The following is a 25,321-nucleotide window of genomic DNA, read 5'->3' on the forward strand; positions in this document are numbered from 1 at the left end:
TCCGTCCTATCTTGTCGATTGCATTGTACCATATGTCCCGGCAAGAAATCTGCGTTCAAAGAACTCCGGCTTATTAGTGATTCCCAGAGCCCCAAAAAAGTCTGCGGGCTATAGAGCGTTTTCTATTCGGGCTCCAGTACTATGGAATGCCCTCCCGGTAACAATTAGAGATGCTACCTCAGTAGAAGCATTTAAGTCCCATCTTAAAACTCATTTGTATACTCTAGCCTTTAAATAGCCCCCCTGTTAGACCAGTTGATCTGCCGTTTCTTTTCTTTTCTCCTCTGCTCCCCTTTTCCTTGAGGGGGGGGGGGGGCACAGGTCCGGTGGCCATGGATGAAGTGCTGGCTGTCCAGAGTCGGGACCCGGGGTGGACCGCTCGCCTGTGCATCGGCTGGGAACATCTCTACGCTGCTGACCCGTCTCCGCTCGGGATGGTGTCCTGCTGGCCCCACTATGGACTGGACTCTTACTATTATGTTGGATCCACTATGGACTGGACTCTCACAATATTATGTCAGACCCACTCGACATCCATTGCTTTCGGTCTCCCCTAGAGGGGGGGGGGGTTACCCACATATGCGGTCCTCTCCAAGGTTTCTCATAGTCATTCACATCGACGTCCCACTGGGGTGAGTTTTTCCTTGCCCGTATGTGCGCTTTGTACCGAGGATGTCGTTGTGGCTTGTGCAGCCCTTTGAGACACTTGTGATTTAGGGCTATATAAATAAAGATTGATTGATTGATTGATAAGTCTTCAATTTGGCCCACAAGACGCCACAAGTTCAATAAAAAAAATCTGGCAGGCACGGCAGGGTGTTCACATCCAAAATGTAGATATATACTGCCTTGGTAGGTGCTCATCTGTTGACATATTTAAATGACGTGAATGACTCAAATATGATTAATTATTAGGGGTGGGGTTGGGGGGCGGGGGTGGGTGGGGGGTGGCGGGGGGTTGGAGGAGGTTACGGGGACCCAAACACACAAACACGATGCTTAACGAGCTAAGAGACAAACGTTCATGTTTGAGGGCTGGAACTGGCTCTAATTCCCATGCTCGGGAAAACAAGCCCCCTTAGGAGCCGATCAAATGTATGCAAATGTGATGTAAATTAATGATGGAGCAAAACAAACAATTTGGGAAGCGGGGAGTCTACCGCTTGCTGGATACCTAGAAGTACAACCTTGTGGAGCCTGCAGTGTGGCAGAAGTATTTAATTGTGATGAGTCATACATTGTGTGCAATGTATGATGGGGGATGTTGTTTAATTTCGATGTGTGTAAAGATCTGTAGTTTATTGTGTGAATGTGTCAGCACTAAACCTTCTATTTTATTTATGTCAAATACACAGTGGACATTACTTATGTAAAATACACAACGGGCGTTACACTTTTGTAATGTTTATTAAATGTTTGCATTTTAAGTCTTACAAACCTTAATAGAGGAAGAAGTGTAAAGAAATAAAATGGAGGAAAGAAAATATTTCAATAGAAGGAACATCAATCTTCAAGAAAAATTCTGGAGCTTCTGTTTCTTCACGCTATCTGTCTAGTTGCACACGCTGGAAACGAGTAGCGAGGGCAGAGGAAAAAAAAGTAAAAAAAAAAAGGAGAAAATGAAGGAAAAGAGAAAAAAAGTAAAAAGAAGGGAAAAAAAGGTGAACAAATCAAACATCCACATTTCAATGTCAGGCCCCTGAGCCCTCGGACTCCTGAAACTGCGGCCGTCTTCATGATGTAGTTGAATAGCCCTGAATAGGCCTTTTCTGCTGGCCTAAACTCTGTCAGATTATTGTGTTTGTATCAATTTAGGGTAAATTCCGGACTATAAACCACTATATTTTCCCTATGCTTTGAAACCTGCGGCTTATAAAACGGTGAGGCTCATTTATGGATGTATAGTTTTTGTTAAACACATGCAAAGACACTTGAATGGGGTGTTATTGTTTTCATCTTTTTGACGAGTTTGCTTACTGCCGGGGCTGCTGGGTGTATGGGAATTCCTTCTGTTTTGTGCTTTGAACCGGATGTAGAAGTGCTGTTCCGTCTTGTAATCGTCCACAACATTTCTACTCGCGTGGATTCTTCGTTCATCAATCCAAGCAACATTTTTAAGTTATACAATATAATTAAAACAATTTACAATAAACCGTCCCATGTGTGATGTCTGTAAGAGTGTTTTCATGCATATTCGTACATGAATGCTAACGATGCTAGTGTCATTACATTACAATAGTTCTATTGTAATGTAATGACCCTAGCATTAGCATTAGCTAATATGCTAACCCATTTACGAGTGTCTGTGTCGGTATTATTAACTGGAAGTTAATAATACATTCTCTCTGTATTGTTTCAGTTTCACAAATTCCTCTGTAAATTCACCAAGTGGAGTTATTTAGTCTGTTTAGCTGATTGGAGAGCTAGCTTGCGCAGCTAGTGGTTCCATGACCATGACTCCTGTTTTGTTTGATCAGTCGTATTGCAGACAGCGTTTGGAAACAATTACCGTATGTGCGTTTGTGAATAAACATTTAAAAAATCTTTCTGTGTTAATAACTTATTTCACAACGTATATATCCGAGTCCAGTGCGGCTAATATATGGATTTTTTCTTTTCAATCAATCAATGAATCAAAGTTAATTTATATAGCCCTTAATCACAGGTGCCTCGAAGGGCTGCACAAACCACAATGACATCATTCATAATAATGTGAGAGTCCAGTCCATTGGGGGCAAGCAGGGGGTTGTAGTAGGTCTCTATCCAGTATAAGAGGAGTGGTCCACGCTAGGTCAAGACTTAGAACAGCTGGCACTCCCTCCAGACTGGTATTTCTCCAGGGATTATCCGTGGCCATCAGGTAACCCCTGAGGGTGGCAAAAAAGGAGAGAGAAGTGGCAGGTCAACTGGTCTAAAACATAGTCTATTTAAAAGCTAGTGCATATAGATGAGTTTTAAGGTGAGACCTAAATGCTTCTACTAAGGTGGCATCTCAAACTGTTGCCGGTAGGGCATTCCAGAGTACTGGAGCCCGAATAGAAAACGCTCTGGAGCCGGTAAACGTTTTTTTTTGGGCTCTGGGAATTACTAAAAGGCCGGCGTTCTTGGAAAGAAGGTTTCTGGAGGGAAGGTAGAGTACAATACAATCGGCAATCGTTTAATATTTTGAATGTAAGTAATAAAACCTTAATTTCACATTTTAAGTGTGCTTCAATGCAGGTGGGCAAGTATAGGCATAATATGATGGAACGTTCTTGTACTACATAAGTCTATCCGCCACATTTTGAACCAACTCTAATCCCGACAAAGAGAAAGCAAAAAAATAACACGTTACAGTAATCGAGACGAGACGTTACAAACACGTTTAATGAAATATACCGTCGATCATAATATTTTATTAGAGCGTATCAAAACACGTATTGGTATGTCAGACTTAGCTTTGTCGTGGTTTAACTCTTATCTTACTGACAGGATGCAATGCGTCTCCCATAATAATGTGACCTCGGACTATGTTAAGGTAACGTGCGGAGTTCCTCAGGGTTCGATTCTTGGCCCTGCACTCTTTAGTATTTACATGCTGCCGCTAGGCGACATCATACGCAAATACGGTGTTAGCTTTCATTGCTATGCTGATGACACCCAACTCTACATGCCCCTAAAGCTGACCAACACGCCGGATTGTAGTCAGCTGGAGGCGTGTCTTAATGAAATTAAACAATGGATGTCCGCTAACTTCTTGCAACTCAACGCCAAGAAAACGGAAATGCTGATTATCGGTCCTGCTAAACACCGACATTTATTTAATAATACCACCTTAACATTTGACAACCAAACAATTACACAAGGCGAATCAGTAAAGAATCTGGGTATTATCTTCGACCCAACTCTCTCGTTTGAATCACACATTAAGAGTGTTACTAAAACGGCCTTCTTTCATCTCCGTAATATCGCTAAAATTCGTTCTATTTTATCCACTAGCGACGCTGAGATCATTATTCATGCGTTCGTTACGTCTCGTCTCGACTACTGTAACGTATTATTTTTGGGTCTCCCTATGTCTAGCATTAAAAAATTACAGTTGGTACAAAATGCGGCTGCTAGACTTTTGACAAGAACAAGAAAGTTTGATCATATTACGCCTATACTGGCTCACCTGCACTGGCTTCCTGTGCACTTAAGAAGTGACTTTAAGGTTTTACTACTTACGTATAAAATACTACACGGTCTAGCTCCGTCCTATCTTGTCGATTGCATTGTACCATATGTCCCGGCAAGAAATCTGCGTTCAAAGAACTCCGGCTTATTAGTGATTCCCAGAGCCCAAAAAAAGTCTGCGGGCTATAGAGCGTTTTCTATTCGGGCTCCAGTACTATGGAATGCCCTCCCGGTAACAATTAGAGATGCTACCTCAGTAGAAGCATTTAAGTCCCATCTTAAAACTCATTTGTATACTCTAGCGTTTAAATAGCCCCCCTGTTAGACCAGTTGATCTGCCGTTTCTTTTCTTTTCTCCTCTGCTCCCCTTTTCCTTGAGGGGGGGGGGGGCACAGGTCCGGTGGCCATGGATGAAGTGCTGGCTGTCCAGAGTCGGGACCCGGGGTGGACCGCTCGCCTGTGCATCGGCTGGGAACATCTCTACGCTGCTGACCCGTCTCCACTCGGGATGGTGTCCTGCTGGCCCCACTATGGACTGGACTCTTACTATTATGTTGGATCCACTATGGACTGGACTCTCACAATATTATGTCAGACCCACTCGACATCCATTGCTTTTGGTCTCCCCTAGAGGGGGGGGGGTTACCCACATATGCGGTCCTCTCCAAGGTTTCTCATAGTCATTCACATCGACGTCCCACTGGGGTGAGTTTTTCCTTGCCCGTATGTGGGCTTTGTACCGAGGATGTCGTTGTGGCTTGTGCAGCCCTTTGAGACACTTGTGATTTAGGGCTATATAAATAAAGATTGATTGATTGATTGATTGATTGATTTCAGCGTCACTGAAAGACAAAATGGGACGGATTTTAGCGACGTTTCGGAGATGAAGGATGGGTGTTTTAGAAACACTTTTAACGTGTAACTCAAACAAGAGAGTCTGGTTGATAATAATACCGAATGTAAACACATAAAAGTACATGCTTGACCCTTTTTTTTTGGACCTTTTACAGGAAGCTGGGCTGAGTCTTAGAGCAATCGCCGTCACACGCCTCCAAAAACACAGAGAAAAAGGAAACAAGACTCCAAAAGAAAATGAGGCTCCATGCTCAAAACCTCTGAGGACAGAAACAAAAGAAATTAAAGCTGCAAGCAGCGTTGGTCGGGCCCGCGTATTTGGCAGGTGCTAGTCCTAAGTGTCCCAATACTTTTGTCTACTTTTAGTCTGAAGTGTCCCAAGACTTTTGTCTAGTGTACCTACCTTGTCTGCATTGTGTGGGCACGTTGGTGCTTCCTGCTTTTAAGCAGCCATCTTAAAAAAACAGTAGCGCAGCAGCATCAGCGCAGCGGGTCTTTGAAGGGTCATAAAATCAAAACCGGAGCAGGTATTAAAAAACTGTTCTGTTATTTTATACACAAGGGTTTAATCTCTCTCCTGTGTTAGTTTGAAGCCGAAACGACAAACGCGCTCAGAGGAGATAGTTTTTGAAGGAAGGTGACTGGTTTTTACAAAAAAATTGTTTTGAAGGGGGAATAGCAAACTTCCTGTTGATTTTTGCTGGGGGTTGTCAATTTATGTAGGTCTCACTTAGACCTACATAGAGGTTTTTGTTTCATGTCTCTCCGACCTTCCCAGTGGGAGTTACAGGCAGTTTTGTCAGATATTTCATCCGAGGAGCAGTTTTTTTTGCGTTTTATAAAAAAATTGCTGTAGAGCACAATTTTTTGATTTGGGGTTAGGTTTTTTCATTAGATCACAGTTTTAGCCAGTCCTGATGTGTGTGTTAAGTTCGGTGAGTTTTGAAGCATGTTAAGGGGGTCAAATTACAGCTAAAAGAGGCAAAAGTGACTGTTTTAAGTACTTTTTTGTCTTGAAGGGGGAATTGCCAACTTCCTGTTGATTTTAGCCCGAGGATATACAATTGTGAAATGTAGATCTAAGTCAGACCTACATAAAGGTTTTTGTTTCATGTCTGTCCGACCTTCCTAGTGGGAGTTACAGGCAGCGTAGTTTTTTCTTCTTCCTAGGGGGCGCTAGAGCGTAATTTTGAGTTTTGGGGTTTGTTTTTTTTTTATGAAAAGGCAAATTTCGCAGGTCCTGATGTGTGGGTCAAATATGGTGAGTTTTGAAGCATGTTAAGTGGGTCAAATTAGTGCTCAAAGAGGCGGCGGAAGAAGAAAGAAAGAAAGAAAGAAAGAAAGAATAATTAAAGCTGCAAGCAGCGTTGGACGGGCCCGCGTATTTGGCAGGTGCTAGTCCTAAGTGTCCCAATACTTTTGTCTACTTTTAGTCTGAAGTGTCCCAAGACTTTTGTCTAGTGTACCTACCTTGTCTGCATTGTGTGGGCACGTTGGTGCTTCCTGCTTTTAAGCAGCCATCTTAAAAAAACAGTAGCGCAGCAGCATCAGCGCAGTGGGTCTTTGAAGGGTCATAAAATCAAAACCGGAGCAGGTATTAAAAAACTGTTCTGTTATTTTATACACAAGGGTTTAATCTCTCTCCTGTGTTAGTTTGAAGCCGAAACGACAAACGCGCTCAGAGGAGATAGTTTTTGAAGGAAGGTGACTGGTTTTTACAAGAAAATTGTTTTGAAGGGGGAATAGCAAACTTCCTGTTGATTTTTGCTGGGGGTTGTCAATTTATGAAATGTAGGTCTAAGTGAGACCTACATAGAGGTTTTTGTTTCATGTCTCTCCGACCTTCCCAGTGGGAGTTACAGGCAGTTTTGTCAGATATTTCATCCGAGGAGCAGTTTTTTGTGCGTTTTATAAAAAAAATTGCTGTAGAGCACAATTTTTAGATTTGGGGTTAGGTTTTTTTATTAGATCACATTTTTAGCCAGTCCTGATGTGTGTGTTAAGTTTGGTGAGTTTTGAAGCATGTTAAGGGGGTCAAATTACAGCTCAAAGAGGCAAAAGTGACTGTTTTTAGTACTTTTTTGTCTTGAAGGGGGAATTGCCAACTTTCTGTTGATTTTTGCCCGAGGATATACAATTATGAAAGGTAGGTGTAAGTCAGACCTACATAGAGGTTTTTGTTTCATGTCTCTCCGACCTTCCTAGTGGGAGTTACAGGCAGTCTAGTTTTTTTTTTTCCTAGGGGGCGCTAGAGTGCAATTTTTATTTTTGGGGTTTGTTTTTTTTATCAAAAGGCAATTTTCGCAGGTCCTGATGTGTGGGTCAAATATGGTGAGTTTTGAAGCATGTTAAGTGGGTCAAATTAGTGCTCGAAGAGGCGGCCGGTATAATAATAATAATAAAACGAACGAATAACAATAGGTCCTTATGTCCCATTGCATAAGGACTCCTTTTGCAATGGGCCATTGCGGGCCCTAAAAAAACCTTACAATAACAATAGGTCCTTATGTCCCATTGCATAAGGACTCCCTGTGGGAGTCCTTTTGCAATGGGCCATTGCGGGCCCTAATAATAAAACCTTACAATAACAATAGGTCCTTATGTCCCATTGCATAAGGACTCCCTGTGGGAGTCCTTTTGCAATGGGCCATTGCGGGCCCTAATAAAACCTTAGAAATTCAATAGGTCCTTATGTCCCATTGCGGGCCCTAAATACATTTTAACATATGCATAAGGAGATTTTTTTTCTAGAAAAAAAAGCGAAATTCGAGTAAAAAATTAAAGATTTAAAAGTTGGTAAAAAAAGGGAAAATATGGGAAATTAAAAACAGCGGTTGTGCACCAAGAAAGATTAGGGGAACGTTTCTTTTGTAATTATCCTTTGACAGGTTTGAAACCGTGTTCCGACTCTACTTACCTCTATGCTAGTTAAGGGTTCCTGAACATCCTAAAAAAGTCAATTGTAAAACAGCTGCATTAGTTGTTCATTAGGACCGATACGGGAGTAGGTATACGTCATATTTGGCAGCCTTTTAAAAAAAAACCCTCATAATGATTTATGACCACGACAGGTAGAAGTATCTTTTTTAAGGTATCCGCCATCTCTTTTGTAACCTAGACTCACTACAGGTAAAAGCCAGTAAATTAGAATATTTTGAAAAACTTGATTTATTTCAGTAATTGCATTCAAAAGGTGTAACTTGTACATTATATTTATTCATTGCACACAGACTGATGCATTCAAATGTTTATTTCATTTAATTTTGATGATTTGAAGTGGCAACAAATGAAAATCCAAAATTCCGTGTGTCACAAAATTAGAATATTACTTAAGGCTAATACAAAAAAGGGATTTTTAGAAATGTTGGCCAACTGAAAAGTATGAAAATGAAAAATATGAGCATGTACAATACTCAATACTTGGTTGGAGCTCCTTTTGCCTCAATTACTGCGTTAATGCGGCGTGGCATGGAGTCCATGAGTTTCTGGCACTGCTCAGGTGTTATGAGAGCCCAGGTTGCTCTGATAGTGGCCTTCAACTCTTCTGCGTTTTTGGGTCTGGCATTCTGCATCTTCCTTTTCACAATACCCCACAGATTTTCTATGGGGCTAAGGTCAGGGGAGTTGGCGGGCCAATTTAGAACAGAAATACCATGGTCCGTAAACCAGGCACGGGTAGATTTTGCGCTGTGTGCAGGCGCCAAGTCCTGTTGGAACTTGAAATCTCCATCTCCATAGAGCAGGTCAGCAGCAGGAAGCATGAAGTGCTCTAAAACTTGCTGGTAGACGGCTGCGTTGACCCTGGATCTCAGGAAACAGAGTGGACCGACACCAGCAGATGACATGGCACCCCAAACCATCACTGATGGTGGAAACTTTACACTAGACTTCAGGCAACGTGGATCCTGTGCCTCTCCTGTCTTCCTCCAGACTCTGGGACCTCGATTTCCAAAGGAAATGCAAAATTTGCATGGTTGGGTGATGGTTTGGGGTGCCATGTCATCTGCTGGTGTCGGTCCACTCTGTTTCCTGAGATCCAGGGTCAACGCAGCCGTCTACCAGCAAGTTTTAGAGCACTTCATGCTTCCTGCTGCTGACCTGCTCTATGGAGATGGAGATTTCAAGTTCCAACAGGACTTGGCGCCTGCACACAGCGCAAAATCTACCCGTGCCTGGTTTACAGACCATGGTATTTCTGTTCTAAATTGGCCCGCCAACTCCCCTGACCTTAGCCCCATAGAAAATCTGTGGGGTATTGTGAAAAGGAAGATGCAGAATGCCAGACCCAAAAACGCAGAAGAGTTGAAGGCCACTATCAGAGCAACCTGGGCTCTCATAACACCTGAGCAGTGCCAGAAACTCATCGACTCCATGCCACGCCGCATTAACGCAATTTTGGATTTTCATTTGTTGCCACTTCAAATCATCAAAATTAAATGAAATAAACATTTGAATGCATCAGTCTGTGTGCAATGAATAAATATAATGTACAAGTTACACCTTTTGAATGCAATTACTGAAATAAATCAAGTTTTTCAAAATATTCTAATTTACTGGCTTTTACCTGTATACATTATTTGGTAATAAATCATAATGACCTCAAAACAACAAATAAAATGTCGGATTTAAAAACAATTAGATACATAACATGTAGATACATGGCATGTAGATACATAACATGTTGATACATAACATGTAGATACATAACATGTTGACATGATATGTCGATACATGACATGTAGATACATAACACGTAGCTCCATGACATGTAGATACATGGCATGTAGATAAATGACATGTAGGTACATAACATGTAGATACATAACATGTAGATACATGACATGTACCTACATGAAATGTAGCTACATAACATGTAGTTACATAATATGTTGATACGTAACATGTAGATACATAACATGCAGATACATAACATGTAGATACATAATATGTTGATACGTAACATGTAGATACATGACATGTAGTAACATAACATGTAGATACATGACATGTAGGTACATGACATGTAGATACATAACATGTAGATACATGAAATGTAGCTACATAACATCTAGTTGCATATGTTGATACGTAACATGTAGATACATAACATGTGGATACATAACATGTAGATACATGACATGTAGATACATGATATGTACTGTAGATACGTAACATGTAGATACATAAAATGTAGATACATAATATGTTGATACGCAACATGTAGATACATGACATGTAGATACATAACATGTAGATACATAACATGTAGATACATGACATGTAGGTACATAACATGTAGACACATAACATGTAGATACATGAAATGTAGCTACATAACATCTAGTTACATATGTTGATACGTAACATGTAGATACATTACATGTGGATACATAACATGTAGATACATTACATGTAGATACATGACATGTAGGTACATAACATGTAGTTACATAATATGTTGATACATAATATGTTGATACGTAACATGTAGATACATGACATGTAGATACATAAAATGTAGATACATAACATGTAGATACATAATATGTTGATACGTAACATGTAGATACATAACATGTATCTACATAACATGTGGATGCATAACATGTAGATACATAACATGTAGATACATAATATGTTGATACGTAACATGTAGATACATAACATGTAGATACATAATATGTTGATACGTAACATGTAGATACGTAACATGTAGATACATTACATGTACATAAATAACATGTAGATACATAACATGTAGATACATAACATGTAGATACATAACATGTAGATACATTACATGTACATAAATAACATGTAGATACATAACATGTAGATACATAACATGTAGATACATTACATGTACATAAATAACATGTAGATACATAACATGTAGATACATATACGCACACACAGCTGCTTGGATTGATGCCAAATGCTAGCGGAGTTAAAACTGCCCAATTAGCAGGCAACTAATGCAAGTGAAATTAATATATTTTGTAACAAATTGCTACAATTAGTGTTTTATCTTTGACAAAAGTGTGTTTTACCTGCTACGTGGCTTATCTGGGTACACATATCCATAATTTTGTTATTAGTACATACTAATAATATCATTTTCTTAAAGCACAGATCAGGAGTGGCAACCACAAATCATGAAATATTTAATATAATGTCAATAAAGCTTTTTTAATATATTCTAACCTAATCCTTGATTATGGCAGACTATATGTAATATGGAAAATTGTAAAGTGTTCTTTGAGTGCAACAAGAAAAGCAAAATGTGTTTAATGCCTTTTAACTACTTGTTTAACCTTCTAAATGTGTTCTTTGAGTGCAACAAGAAAATCCCAATGTGTTTAATGCCTTTTAATTTATATTTTAACCTTCTAAAATTGTTCTTTGAGTACAATAGGAAACATATGTTTATTGTATTTTAGGATGTTCTGTTAAAATAAAGCCAATATTGACATTTTTTGTAGTTCACTTTATTTTGAAAGTATTGGAAAGTATCGATATACATTTTGGCATCGGTACCGGCACCAAATTATTGGTATCGGGACAACCTTAACCTACTCAAAAAGTATTTATATATTCGAGGCTTTAAATAAACCTCTTTTTAAAACAGTTGCCCTGCCGCTTCTCTTTTTTGCTCCGCCCCGCTTTTCTGCGTAAAGAGGTTATCAGGTGGCCACGAAACAGTTTCCACAGAGGACGCGCTAGCTGTTCTAAGTCGGGACTCGGGGTGGGTCCGAGAGCATCCCCCTGCTGGCTTCCCTATGGACAGGACTCTCACATTATGAGCCGTACCCACTCGGCATCCATTGTACCGGTCACCCAGGGCTGTGTGGGTGAGGGGGGTCCCCACATCTGCAGTCCCTCCCAAGGTTTCTTGTTGCTCCATTTGGGTTCATCAATCAATCAATCTTTATTTATATAGCCCTAAATCACAAGTGTCTCAAAGGGCTGCACAAGCCACAACGACATCCTCGGTACAAAGCCCACATACGGGCAAGGAAAAACTCACCCCAGTGGGACGTCGATGTGAATGACTATGAGAAACCTTGGAGAGGACCGCATATGTGGGTAACCCCCCCCCCCCTCTAGGGGAGACCGAAAGCAATGGATGTCGAGTGGGTCTGACATAATATTGTGAGAGTCCAGTCCATAGTGGATCCAACATAATAGTAAGAGTCCAGTCCATAGTGGGGCCAGCAGGACACCATCCCGAGCGGAGACGGGTCAGCAGCGTAGAGATGTTCCCAGCCGATGCACAGGCGAGCGGTCCACCCCGGGTCCCGACTCTGGACAGCCAGCACTTCATCCATGGCCACCGGACCTGTGCCCCCCCCCCCTCAAGGAAAAGGGGAGCAGAGGAGAAAAGAAAAGAAACGGCAGATCAACTGGTCCAACAGGGGGGCTATTTAAAGGCTAGAGTATACAAATGAGTTTTAAGATGGGACTTAAATGCTTCTACTGGGTTGGGTTGAGTTTTTTTCTTGCCCGAGAGTGGGTTCGGATCAGATGATGCTGTTGGGGGTTGTGAAGCCCTTTGAGGAACCTGTGAGGGCTACATGAATGGATTTTGATTGATTGATTGTCTTCCGGTTTTACGTACGGTTAAGTCAACATAGATGTTACATAATACCAATGATGACATGTCGAATAGTGGAACATTTCTGTGACCTTCCACTGAGACTTTGTCGCTAATCCTATAGTCCTGATTGAAGGCGTGGCAGTTTAACATTTAAGGACTTCACAAACGACTTTACGTTCTGCAGCCGTCGCTCACAATGCCAACAATTTTACCCCCGGTCCGACGCTGACTGCGAAGGATTGATGTTTGTTTTCCTCTGAGACTTGTGTCGGCTCTTGAGCGCTGGCTTCCCTCCTTGAGAAAGGGTCACTTTTGTCCCAAAACAGAGAAAAGACTGCAATAACCATCGAGCCACCGCAACAACTCCTAACCAGTCTGCAGGAATGATAAGAAAGGGTTCTGTTGATTTTGAGGATCATGGTAGCTACTGTAGGGTGAATGACAGAACACTCCGGTGATCACCCAGTCAATCTGTGTTGAACAGTTGCTTCAGTTGACGATAAACTAAAACAATCGTTCATGCAATTTTATTATTCTTATAGCCAGACCTGTGTTTATTTCCGTACCTGGGCTTCCTCAGAGGTTGTCACGGGACCTTGCTGTGACGTGTCTGGTCAGCTGATTTAAACAGTTTTTGGCGCTGTCTTCCTGCTTGTAGTAGCAGGCTGACAGCGCCATCTGCAGTTCGACCTCTTCAGGACTGTGTCCCAGGTGTGGGAGAGTTGGTACGCCCCCTCGTCCCGGTTTACAGTTTGGGCTGTGCGCTTCCGGATCTCGATGGTTTCTCTAATCCAACGATGGTTTTTGTTGCTCTTGGTGGTTCTACCACTTGCAGCGGTCTGATATGGCAGACTTCAGCTGTCTTGTGGCTCGTATTCTTTTCTATGCTCTTGCTTCCTGAAGTTAAATGCTCTGCCGGTAGGGATGATACTCGAAACCGGTTTTCCCGGTTGTTCGATAAGAAAAGAACCGAGTCCTCGGACTCGGATCCCTTTTTGAGAACCAGTACCCGTTATCGAAACCATTATAGTAAAAAAAAAAAGAGTTGGTTCTTTATTCGAATCCCTGGGACCAATCCCGTCCAGACCATAAATGCTCCGTGTGACATCACAAGAAATGACGTCACGTAGCTCAGTCATTAGGCGCAGATAGGGAAAGCAGGAAGAAAATGGACCGGAAAAAGCGCTGCAAGGTGTAATAAAGTTAAAAACAAAAAGGTATAATCCAATGAATAACTTTACTGAGAGATTTGAGCAGGGTACAAACACATGACCAACACTTTTACGACCAACCGGAAACATAGCAACCAGGCTAGCAACGCACCTCCTTTACGGCAGCTGTCGCAACGTTCTTAAAGCAACCGCAGCACATACATATATATATACAACATATATCTCCCTTTTTTAACTTTTGTTTTTCTTTCCTTGTAAACAAAACAAAATCACACTGTATATGTGTTGTCTGTCTAATTATGAATAATGCAGACGAGGCGTGTTGGCTGAGTTCTTGACGTTTACTTTCACAGCGTGCTCATAACCTTATTCTTAGCTGCCGGGTGGCGACATGCAACAACACTTTTCGGGGCTACCGCGCATGCTCGTCACTCCCGTTGCATGCTGGGTAGTGTAGTTGTTATATTCCCTAGCTCATAACATCACATCTTTCCCCCTATAAAGAAATAATGTTAACTCAATAAAGTGTATTTCTTTTTATAGCTTTAACTTTTCATTTTTAGCATTGTAACCACATTTGCAAACAACTTTTCTCTTCATAGAATTTTCTTTCAATAAAGAAATAAAGTAAAATAAAATGTCAAAGTCTGATTGTGGCGGTCCGCTCCCTGTATGATCAGTGTCAGAGCTTGGTTCGCATTGCCGGCAGTAAGTCGGACACGTTTCCGGTGAGGGTTGGACTCCGCCAAGGCTGCCCTTTGTCACCGATTCTGTTCATAACTTTTATGGACAGAAAATCTAGGCGCAGTCAAGGCGTTGAGGGGATCCGGTTTGGTGGCTGCAGGATTAGGTCTCTGCTTTTTGCAGATGATGTGGTCCTGATGGCTTCATCTGGCCAGGATCTTCAGCTCTCACTGGATCGGTTCGCAGCTGAGTGTGAAGCGACTGGGATGAGAATCAGCACCTCCAAGTCCGAGTCCATGGTTCTCGCCCGGAAAAGGGTGGAGTGCCATCTCCGGGTTGGGGAGGAGATCTTGCCCCAAGTGGAGGAGTTCAAGTACCTCGGAGTCTTGTTCACGAGTGAGGGAAGAGTGGATCGTGAGATCGACAGGCGGATCGGTGCGGCGTCTTCAGTAATGCGGACGCTGTATCGATCCGTTGTGGTGAAGAAGGAGCTGAGCCGGAAGGCAAAGCTCTCAATTTACCGGTCGATCTACGTTCCCATCCTCACCTATGGTCATGAGCTTTGGGTTATGACCGAAAGGACAAGATCACGGGTACAAGCGGCCGAAATGAGTTTCCTCCGCTGGGTGGCGGGGCTCTCCCTTAGAGATAGGGTGAGAAGCTCTGTCATCCGGGGGGAGCTCAAAGTAAAGCCGCTGCTCCTCCACATCGAGAGGAGCCAGATGAGGTGGTTCGGGCATCTGGTCAGGATGCCACCCGAGCGCCTCCCTAAGGAGGTGTTTAGGGCATGTCCGACCGGTAGGAGGCCACGAGGAAGACCCAGGACACGTTGGGAAGACTATGTCTCCCGGCTGGCCTGGGAACGCCTCGGGATCCCCCGGGAGGAGCTGGACGAAGTGGCTGGGGAGAGGGAAGTCTGGGCTTCCCTGCTTAGGCTGCTGCCCCCGCGACCCGACCTCGGATAAGCGGAAGAAGATGGATGGATGGATGGAAAATGTCAAAGCATCATAACAAACAGTTATGTCAAATAGCAGCAGAAGTGCACTTTTTGGAGAGCTGTATTATTTTCAGTTTTGTGCCCAAGGGACTGATTTTATTTAACACTATATTATTATTTATACACCTATAGTGATCACAGAGACAGGTTGTTTTTGTGTAACTGTATGTATTTGTTTTTCTGAAAAATCCCACTTAATATACTTTGGCTAACAACAGTCAATATTTATTTATTTTATTTTATTTTTTTAGGGGGGTAACAGTCAATATTTATTTATTTATTAGATTTTATTTTTTTCTTATATAATAAAAGTGAGCTTTTGTTAAACCAAATATTGTGTTTTTTTCCATATACAACAACCTATCTGGACTCGATAAGAGAATCGATAAGGAATCGGTTCGATAAGAGGATTCGATAATAGGCTCGAACTCGATAATTTCTTATCAAACATCATCCCTATATGCCGGTTTCTCCAACGTATGATTTGTTGCACGACAAACAAGGTATCTCGTATATAAGGTTGCATTTGTGTTCTTGTTCTATTTTGTCCTTAGAGTGAACGAACAACTGTCGGAGTTTAGTGTCACGTTTGATCGGAATATTGATGTTGTGTTTGTTCATGGGCCACTGTACCCTCTCTGTGACCCCCCTGACAAATGAAAGTACGCCAAAAAACTGTTTAAATCAGCTGACCAGACACGTCACAGCAACATCACGTGACTACCTCTGAGGAAGGCAACAGTTGTGGCCGAAACCGTCAGGTACAAAAATAAACACAGTTCTGGCTATAAGAATAACGAAATCGCATTATTTTTTGAAGACCTAATGAACCTCTTTGGATTAACAATGGTTCAGTTCCATACGATCCCCTTCACACATGTGCCTAATGCTTTGTCGCAGTACGCAGGCTGCGTCTTGTCGCCTGTCGCCCCTTCCTGCTTGCTTGCACACGGCGACGACACACGTGATGTCGCGCCAACGACTTGTTATCCTGTTGGATGCACTCGGCTCACTCCCTGGTTTATTGGCCGACAGGCCTGCGAACGACTAAATCGATGCACGGAACAGTCTGGCGTGTCTTCATTCTATTCCAGATCTATGGGATTTAAAGGAAGTAGTTTCGGGTAAATGCACCAATTGTAGCTGGTGTGTTCATTTAGCAAAGTGATAACTGGAGAAAATCTCATTATATATAAGAACTTTTTATTAGGGCCCGCAATGGCCCATTGCAAAAGGACTCCCGAAGGGAGTCCTTATGCAATGGGACATAAGGACCTATTGTTATTCGTTCGTTTTATTCTTTATTATTCTTCCGCCGCCTCTTCGAGCACTAATTTGACCCACTTAACATGCTTCAAAACTCACCATATTTGACCCACACATCAGGACCTGCGAAAATTGTCTTTTAATAAAAAAACCAAACTGCAAAAATCAAAATTGCGCTCTAGCGCCCCCTAGGAAAAAAAAAACTAGACTGCCTGTAACTCCCACTAGGAAGGTCGGAAAGACATGAAACAAAATCCTCTATGTAGGTCTGACTCAGACCTAACTTTCATAATGGTACATTCTCGGGCTAAAATCAACAGGAAGTTGGCAATTCCCCCTTCAAGACAAAAAAGTACTAAAAACAGTCACTTTTGCCTCTTTGAGCTGTAATTTGACCCCCTTAACTTGCTTCAAAACTCACCGAACTTAACACACACATCAGGACTGGCTAAAACTGTGATCTAATGAAAAAACCTAACCCCAAATCTAAAAATTGTGCTCTAGAGCAATTTTTTAATAAAACGCACAAAAAACTGCTCCTCGGATGAAAACATTTACAAAACTGCCTGTAACTTCCACTGGGAAGGTAGGAGGGACATGAAAGCCTCTATGTAGGTCTCACTTAGACCTACATTTCATAAATTGACAACCCCCAGCAAAAATCAACAGGAAGTTTTCTATTCCCCCTTCAAAAAAACATTTTTGTTAAAAACGGTCACCTTCCTTCAAAATCTATCTCCTCTGAGCGCGTTTGTCGTTTCGCCTTCAAACTAACACAGGTGAGAGATAAAACCCTTGTGATTAAAAGTATAGATGGGATTTTTAATACCTGCTCCGGTTTTGATTTTATGACCCTTCAAAAACCCGCTGCACTGATGCTCCTGCGGTGCTGTTTTTTTAAGATGGCTGCTCAAAAGCAGGAAGCACCAACGTGCCCACACAATGCAGACAAGGTAGGTACACTAGACAAAAGTCTTGGGACACTTGGGACTAAAACTTGACACAAGTATTGGGACACTTAGGACTAGCACCTGCCAAATACGCGGGCCCGAACAACGCTGCTTGCAGCTTTAATTATTCTTTATTCTTTCTTTATTCTACCGCCGCCTCTTTGAACACTAATTTGACCCACTTAGCATGCTTCAAAACTCACCAAATTTGACCCACACATCAGGACCTGCGAAAATTGCCTTTTGATAAAAAAACCAAACCCCAAAAATAAAAATTGCGCTCTAGCGCCCCCTAGGAAAAAAAAAACTAGACTGCCTGTAACTCCCACTAGGAAGGTCGGAAAAACATGAAACAAAATCCTCTATGTAGGTCTGACTTAGACCTAGTTCTCATAATTGTACATCCTCGGGCTAAAATCAACAGTAAGTTGGCAATTCCCCCTTCAAGACAAAAAAGTACTAAAAACAGTCACTTTTGCCTCTTTGAGCTACATGTAACTCCCACTAGGAAGGTCGGAAAAACATGAAACAAAATCCTCTATGTAGGTCTGACTTAGACCTAGTTCTCATAATTGTACATCCTCGGGCTAAAATCAACAGGAAGTTGGCAATTCCCCCTTCAAGACAAAAAAATACTAAAAACAGTCACTTTTGCCTCTTTGAGCTGCAATTTGACCCCCTTAACATGCTTCAAAACTCACCAAACTGAACGCACACATCAGGACTGGCAAAAACTGAGATCTAATAAAAAAACCTAACCCCAAATTCCAAAATTGCGCTCTAGAGCAATTTTTGAATAAAACGGAGAAAAAACTGCTCCTCGGAAGAAAGAAATTACAAAACTGCCTGTAACTCCCACTGGGACGGTCGGAGAGACATGAAACAAAAACCTCTCCGTAGGTCTCACTTAGACCTACATTTCATAAATTCACAACCCCCAGCAAAAATCAACAGGAAGTTTGCTATTCCCCCTTCAAAACAACATTTTTTTAAAAACCTGTCACCTTTCTTCAAAATCTATCTCCCCTGAGAGCGTTTGTCGTTTCGCCTTCAAACTAACACAGGTGAGAGATAAAACCCTTGTGATTAAAAGTATAGATGGGATTTTTAATACCTGCTCCGGTTTTGATTTTATGACCCTTCAAAGACCCGCTGCGCTGATGCTGCTGCACTGCTGTTTTTTTAATATGGCTGCTTAAAAGCAGGAAGCACCAAAGTGCCCACACAATGCAGACAAGGTAGGTACACTAGACAAAAGTCTTGGGACACTTCAGACTAAAAGTAGACAAAAGTATTGGGACACTTAGGACTAGCACCTGCCAAATACGCGGGCCCGTCCAACGCTGCTTGCAGCTTTAATTTGTATTTGAAATTGATCATGCATCGGGGTGAAGAACTGTCGCTCTTTATTTCACATATTGCACAGCACAGCACCAATGTTGTCTTAGCACTAAGGAGCAAACCGCTGAGCCAGCATTAATGAGTCACTTGTAAACAACAGAGCAGTACGTTCATGTAGTAAGTGGAACGTGCACCCCACAAAATACATTAAGAAAACAAACTACATCAGGTGGTTGCCTACAGCCACAGCTTTGAATCCCGGTGTTTTTTGGACCTGTCGCTAATTAGAGACCTCGAGGGTTATTTGCTTTAATACGCCACACAAACAACTTTAAGGAACTGTGGGCCTGATCCACTAAAGTTTTGCGTGCACTAAAACGTGCAAACATGATAACACACGCAAGGCAGACCCGTCAAGCTGAGGCGTCTGGAAAAGACGTAAATATGTATTTTTATATTTTTTATATACAGTATATTTACATTTTTTTCTTTTTTTAAAGATGAAAATAAAATGACAGCGGAACCCCGATTTACCAACTTAATATGTTCTCGAACATGGTTCGTAAACCGAAAAGTTTGCAATAGTGAAGCCGAATTCCCTGTAGGAATCAATTGGTTGGTTGGTTAATTAGTTGTAGTCCCTATTTTAGTAAAAAATCTGCACACTATATCGTATATGTTTATACGTATATACTGTATATATATATATACAGGTAAAAGCCAGTAAATTTGAATATTTTGAAAAACTTGATTTATTTCAGTAATTGCATTCAAAAGGTGTAACTTGTACATTATATTTATTCATTGCACACAGACTGATGCATTCAAATGTTTATTTCATTTAATTTTGATGATTTGAAGTGGCAACAAATGAAAATCCAAAATTCCGTGTGTCACAAAATTAGAATATTACTTAAGGCTAATACAAAAAATGGATTTTTAGAAATGTTGGCCAACTGAAAAGTATGAAAATGAAAAATATGAGCATGTACAATACTCAATACTTGGTTGGAACTCCTTTTGCCTCAATTACTGCGTTAATGCGGCGTGGCATGGAGTCGATGAGTTTCTGGCACTGCTCAGGTGTTATGAGAGCCCAGGTTGCTCTGATAGTGGCCTTCAACTCTTCTGCGTTTTTGGGTCTGGCATTCTGCATCTTCCTTTTCACAATACCCCACAGATTTTCTATGGGGCTAAGGTCAGGGGAGTTGGCGGGCCAATTTAGAACAGAAATACCATGGTCCGTAAACCAGGCACGGGTAGATTTTGCGCTGTGTGCAGGCGCCAAGTCCTGTTGGAACTTGAAATCTCCATCTCCATAGAGCAGGTCAGCAGCAGGAAGCATGAAGTGCTCTAAAACTTGCTGGTAGACGGCTGCGTTGACCCTGGATCTCAGGAAACAGAGTGGACCGACACCAGCAGATGACATGGCACCCCAAACCATCACCCAACCATGCAAATTTTGTATTTCCTTTGGAAATCGAGGTCCCAGAGTCTGGAGGAAGACAGGAGAGGCACAGGATCCACGTTGCCTGAAGTCTAGTGTAAAGTTTCCACCATCAGTGATGGTTTTGGGGTGCCATGTCATCTGCTGGTGTCGGTCCACTCTGTTTCCTGAGATCCAGGGTCAACGCAGCCGTCTACCAGCAAGTTTTAGAGCACTTCATGCTTCCTGCTGCTGACCTGCTCTATGGAGATGGAGATTTCAAGTTCCAACAGGACTTGGCGCCTGCACACAGCGCAAAATCTACCCGTGCCTGGTTTACGGACCATGGTATTTCTGTTCTAAATTGGCCCGCCAACTCCCCTGACCTTAGCCCCATAGAAAATCTGTGGGGTATTGTGAAAAGGAAGATGCAGAATGCCAGACCCAAAAACGCAGAAGAGTTGAAGGCCACTATCAGAGCAACCTGGGCTCTCATAGCACCTGAGCAGTGCCAGAAACTCATCGACTCCATGCCACGCCGCATTAACGCAGTAATTGAGGCAAAAGGAGCTCCAACCAAGTATTGAGTATTGTACATGCTCATATTTTTCATTTTCATACTTTTCAGTTGGCCAACATTTCTAAAAATCCCTTTTTTGTATTAGCCTTAAGTAATATTCTAATTTTGTGACACACGGAATTTTGGATTTTCATTTGTTGCCACTTCAAATCATCCAAATTAAATGAAATAAACATTTGAATGCATCAGTCTGTGTGCAATGAATAAATATAATGTACAAGTTACACCTTTTGAATGCAATTACTGAAATAAATCAAGTTTTTCAAAATATTCTAATTTACTGGCTTTTACCTGTATACGTATTCGACCCAAGGCAAGTACAAACCCCGTTTCCATATGAGTTGGGAAATTGTGTTAGATGTAAATATAAACGGAATACAATGATTTGCAAATCCTTTTCAACCCATATTCAATTGAATGCACTACAAAGACAAGATATTTGATGTTCAAACTCATAAACTTTTTTTTTTTATTGCAAATAATAATTAACTTAGAATTTCATGGCTGCAACACGTGCCAAAGTAGTTGGGAAAGGGCATGTTCACCACTGTGTTACATCACCTTTTCTTTTAACAACACTCAATAAACGATTGGGAACTGAGGAAACTAATTGTTGAAGCTTTAAAAGTGGAAGTGACTTTAAGGTTTTACTACTTACGTATAAAATACTACACGGTCTAGCTCCGTCCTATCTTGTCGATTGCATTGTACCATATGTCCCGGCAAGAAATCTGCGTTCAAAGAACTCCGGCTTATTAGTGATTCCCAGAGCCCAAAAAAAGTCTGCGGGCTATAGAGCGTTTTCTATTCGGGCTCCAGTACTATGGAAAGCCCTCCCGGTAACAATTAGAGATGCTACCTCAGTAGAAGCATTTAAGTCCCATCTTAAAACTCATTTGTATACTCTAGCCTTTAAATAGCCCCCCTGTTAGACCAGTTGATCTGCCGTTTCTTTTCTTTTCTCCTCTGCTCCCCTTTTCCTTGAGGGGGGGGGGGGGGGGGGGGGGGGGCACAGGTCCGGTGGCCATGGATGAAGTGCTGGCTGTCCAGAGTCGGGACCCGGGGTGGACCGCTCGCCTGTGCATCGGCTGGGAACATCTCTGCGCTGCTGACCCGTCTCCACTCGGGATGGTGTCCTGCTGGCCCCACTATGGACTGGACTCTTACTATTATGTTGGATCCACTATGGACTGGACTCTCACAATATTATGTCAGACCCACTCGACATCTATTGCTTTCGGTCTCCCCTAGAGGGGGGGGGGTTACCCACATATGCGGTCCTCTCCAAGGTTTCTCATAGTCATTCACATCGACGTCCCACTGGGGTGAGTTTTTCCTTGCCCGTATGTGGGCTTTGTACCGAGGATGTCGTTGTGGCTTGTGCAGCCCTTTGAGACACTTGTGATTTAGGGCTGTATAAATAAAGATTGATTGATTGATTGATTGATTGAATTCTTTGCCATTCTTGTTTTATGTAGAGCTTCAGTCGTTCAACAGTCCGGAGTCTTCGCTGTCATATTTTACGCTTCATAATGTGCCACACATTTTCGATGGGAGACAGGTCTGGACTGCAGGCGAGCCAGGAAAGTACCTGCACTCTTTTTTTTACGAAGCCACGCTGTTGTAACACGTGCTGAATGTGGCTTGGCATTGTCTTGCTGAAATAAGCAGGGGCGTACATGAAAATGGCAGCATATGTTGTTCCAAAACCTGTATGTACCTTTCAGCATTAATGGTGCCTTCACAGATGTGTAAGTTACCCATGCCTTGGGCACTAATGCACCCCGGCCCATACCATCACAGATGCTGGCTTTTGAACTTTGCGTCGATAACAGTCTGGATGGTTCGCTTCCCCTTTGGTCCGGATGACACAATGTCGAATATTTCCAAAAACAATTTGAAATGTGGACTCGTCAGACCGCGGAACACTTTTCCACTTTGCATCAGTCCATCTTAGATGATCTCGGGCCCAGAGAAGCTGGTGGCATTTCTGGATGTTGTTGATAAATGGCTTTCGCTTTGCATAGTACAGCTTTAACTTGCACTTACAGATGTAGCGACAAACTGTATTTAGTGACAGTGGTTTTATGAAGCGTTCCTGAGCCCATGTGGTGATATCCTTTAGAGATTGATGTCGGTTTTTGATACAGTGCCGTCTGAGGGAACGAAGATCACGGTCATTCAATGTTGGTTTCCGGCCATGCCGCCTACGTGGAGTGATTTCTCCAGATTCTCTGAACCTTTTGATGATATTATAGACCGTAGATGTTGAAATCCCTAAATTTCTTGCAATTGCACTTTGAGAAACATTGTTCTTGAACTGTTTGACTATTTGCTCACGCAGTTGTGGACAAAGGGGTGTTCCTCGCCCCATCCTTTCTTGTGAAAGACTGAGCATTTTTTGGGAAACTGTTTTTATACCCACGTTTCCAGTGAGGGTTGGACTCCGCCAAGGCTGCCCTTTGTCACCGATTCTGTTCATAACTTTTATGGACAGAATTTCTAGGCGCAGTCAAGGCGTTGAGGGGATCTGGTTTGGTGGCTGCAGGATTAGGTCTCTGCTTTTTGCAGATGATGTGGTCCTGATGGCTTCATCTGGCCAGGATCTTCAGTTCTCGCTAGATCGGTTCGCAGCCGAGTGTGAAGCGACTGGGATGAGAATCAGCACCTCCAAGTCCGAGTCCATGGTTCTCGCCCGGAAAAGGGTGGAATGCCATCTTCGGGTTGGGGAGGAGATCTTGCCCCAAGTGGAGGAGTTCAAGTACCTCGGAGTCTTGTTCACGAGTGAGGGAAGAGTGGATTGTGAGATCGACAGGCGGATCGGTGCGGCATCTTCAGTAATGCGGACGCTGTATCGATCCGTTGTGGTGAAGAAGGAGCTGAGCCGGAAGGCAAAGCTCTCAATTTACCGGTCGATCTACGTTCCCATCCTCACCTATGGTCATGAGCTTTGGGTTATGACCGAAAGGACAAGATCACGGGTACAAGCGGCCGAAATGAGTTTCCTCCGCCGGGTGGCAGGGCTCTCCCTTAGAGATAGGGTGAGAAGCTCTGTCATCCGGGGGGAGCTCAAAGTAAAGCCGCTGCTCCTCCACATCGAGAGGAGCCAGATGAGGTGGTTCGGGCATCTGGTCAGGATGCCACCCGATCGCCTCCCTCGGGAGGTGTTTAGGGCACGTCCGACCGGTAGGAGGCCACGGGGAAGACCCAGGACACGCTGGGAAGACTATGTCTCCCGGCTGGCCTGGGAACGCCTCGGGATCCCCCGGGAGGAGCTGGACGAAGTGGCTTGGGAGAGGGAAGTCTGGGCTTCCCTGCTTAGGCTGCTGCCCCCGCGACCCGACCTCGGATAAGCGGAAGAAGATGGATGGATGGATGGATGGATGTTTTTATACCCAATCATGGCACCCACCTGTTCCCAATCATCCTGCACAGCTGTGGGATGTTCCAAATAAGTGTTTGATGAGCATTCCTCAACTTTATCAGTATTTATTGCCACCTTTCCCAACTTCTTTGTCACGTGTTGCTGGCATCAAATTCTAAAGTTAATGATTATTTGCAACAAAAAAAAAAGTTTATCAGTTTGAACATCAAATATGTTGTCTTTGTAGCATATTCAACTGAATATGGGTTGAAAATGATTTGCAAATCATTGTATTCCGTTTATATTTACATCTAACACAATTTCCCAACTCATATGGAAACGGGGTTTGTACATTATAGCCAGCCGTCAGTGAAGAAAGAGCTACAAATTAGCCGCACCATTTTATAAGCCACAGGGTTCAAAGTGTAGGGAAAAGTAGCGGTTGATAATCTGTAAATCACGGTACATAATGAAATGGTTTTGAAGTTCCTCAGTGGAAAAAAGTTTGGGCACCGTGGTCTAATTACGTTAAAACTTGAAGTAGATTGGTAAACATTACAATATGCTGTGATGAGATTGCACATTTCTTTGGGTGTCACCAACCACAAAATGCTATCCTGCTGCTCGGCTAACAATACGCTTCCTCCGCAACAACAGCAGCCGTCCCAAGTGCTCGTTAGTCGTTGTAAACAAACAGGACGCGTAGGCGAGGCTCAGCTGTTTGTGCCTAATCAAGCGTCTCGTGTACCAAGCAAGAGTTTTGGACTCTGGCCTCCGCTTCCTCCTCAAAACTGCAAACAAATTGTGACTAAAAAGTATAAATTTGCAATAAAAGTGGAACAAACTGGAAGACTCATAATGATGCTCTACAGTGTCCAATCATGCCTAAAAGGAAACAAACTACACCAATGGAGGGGCTCAGCAGTCCCGTGAC

Source organism: Nerophis lumbriciformis, linkage group LG29 (assembly GCF_033978685.3).
Source record: "Nerophis lumbriciformis linkage group LG29, RoL_Nlum_v2.1, whole genome shotgun sequence".
NCBI classification, from domain to species: Eukaryota; Metazoa; Chordata; class Actinopteri; order Syngnathiformes; family Syngnathidae; genus Nerophis; species Nerophis lumbriciformis.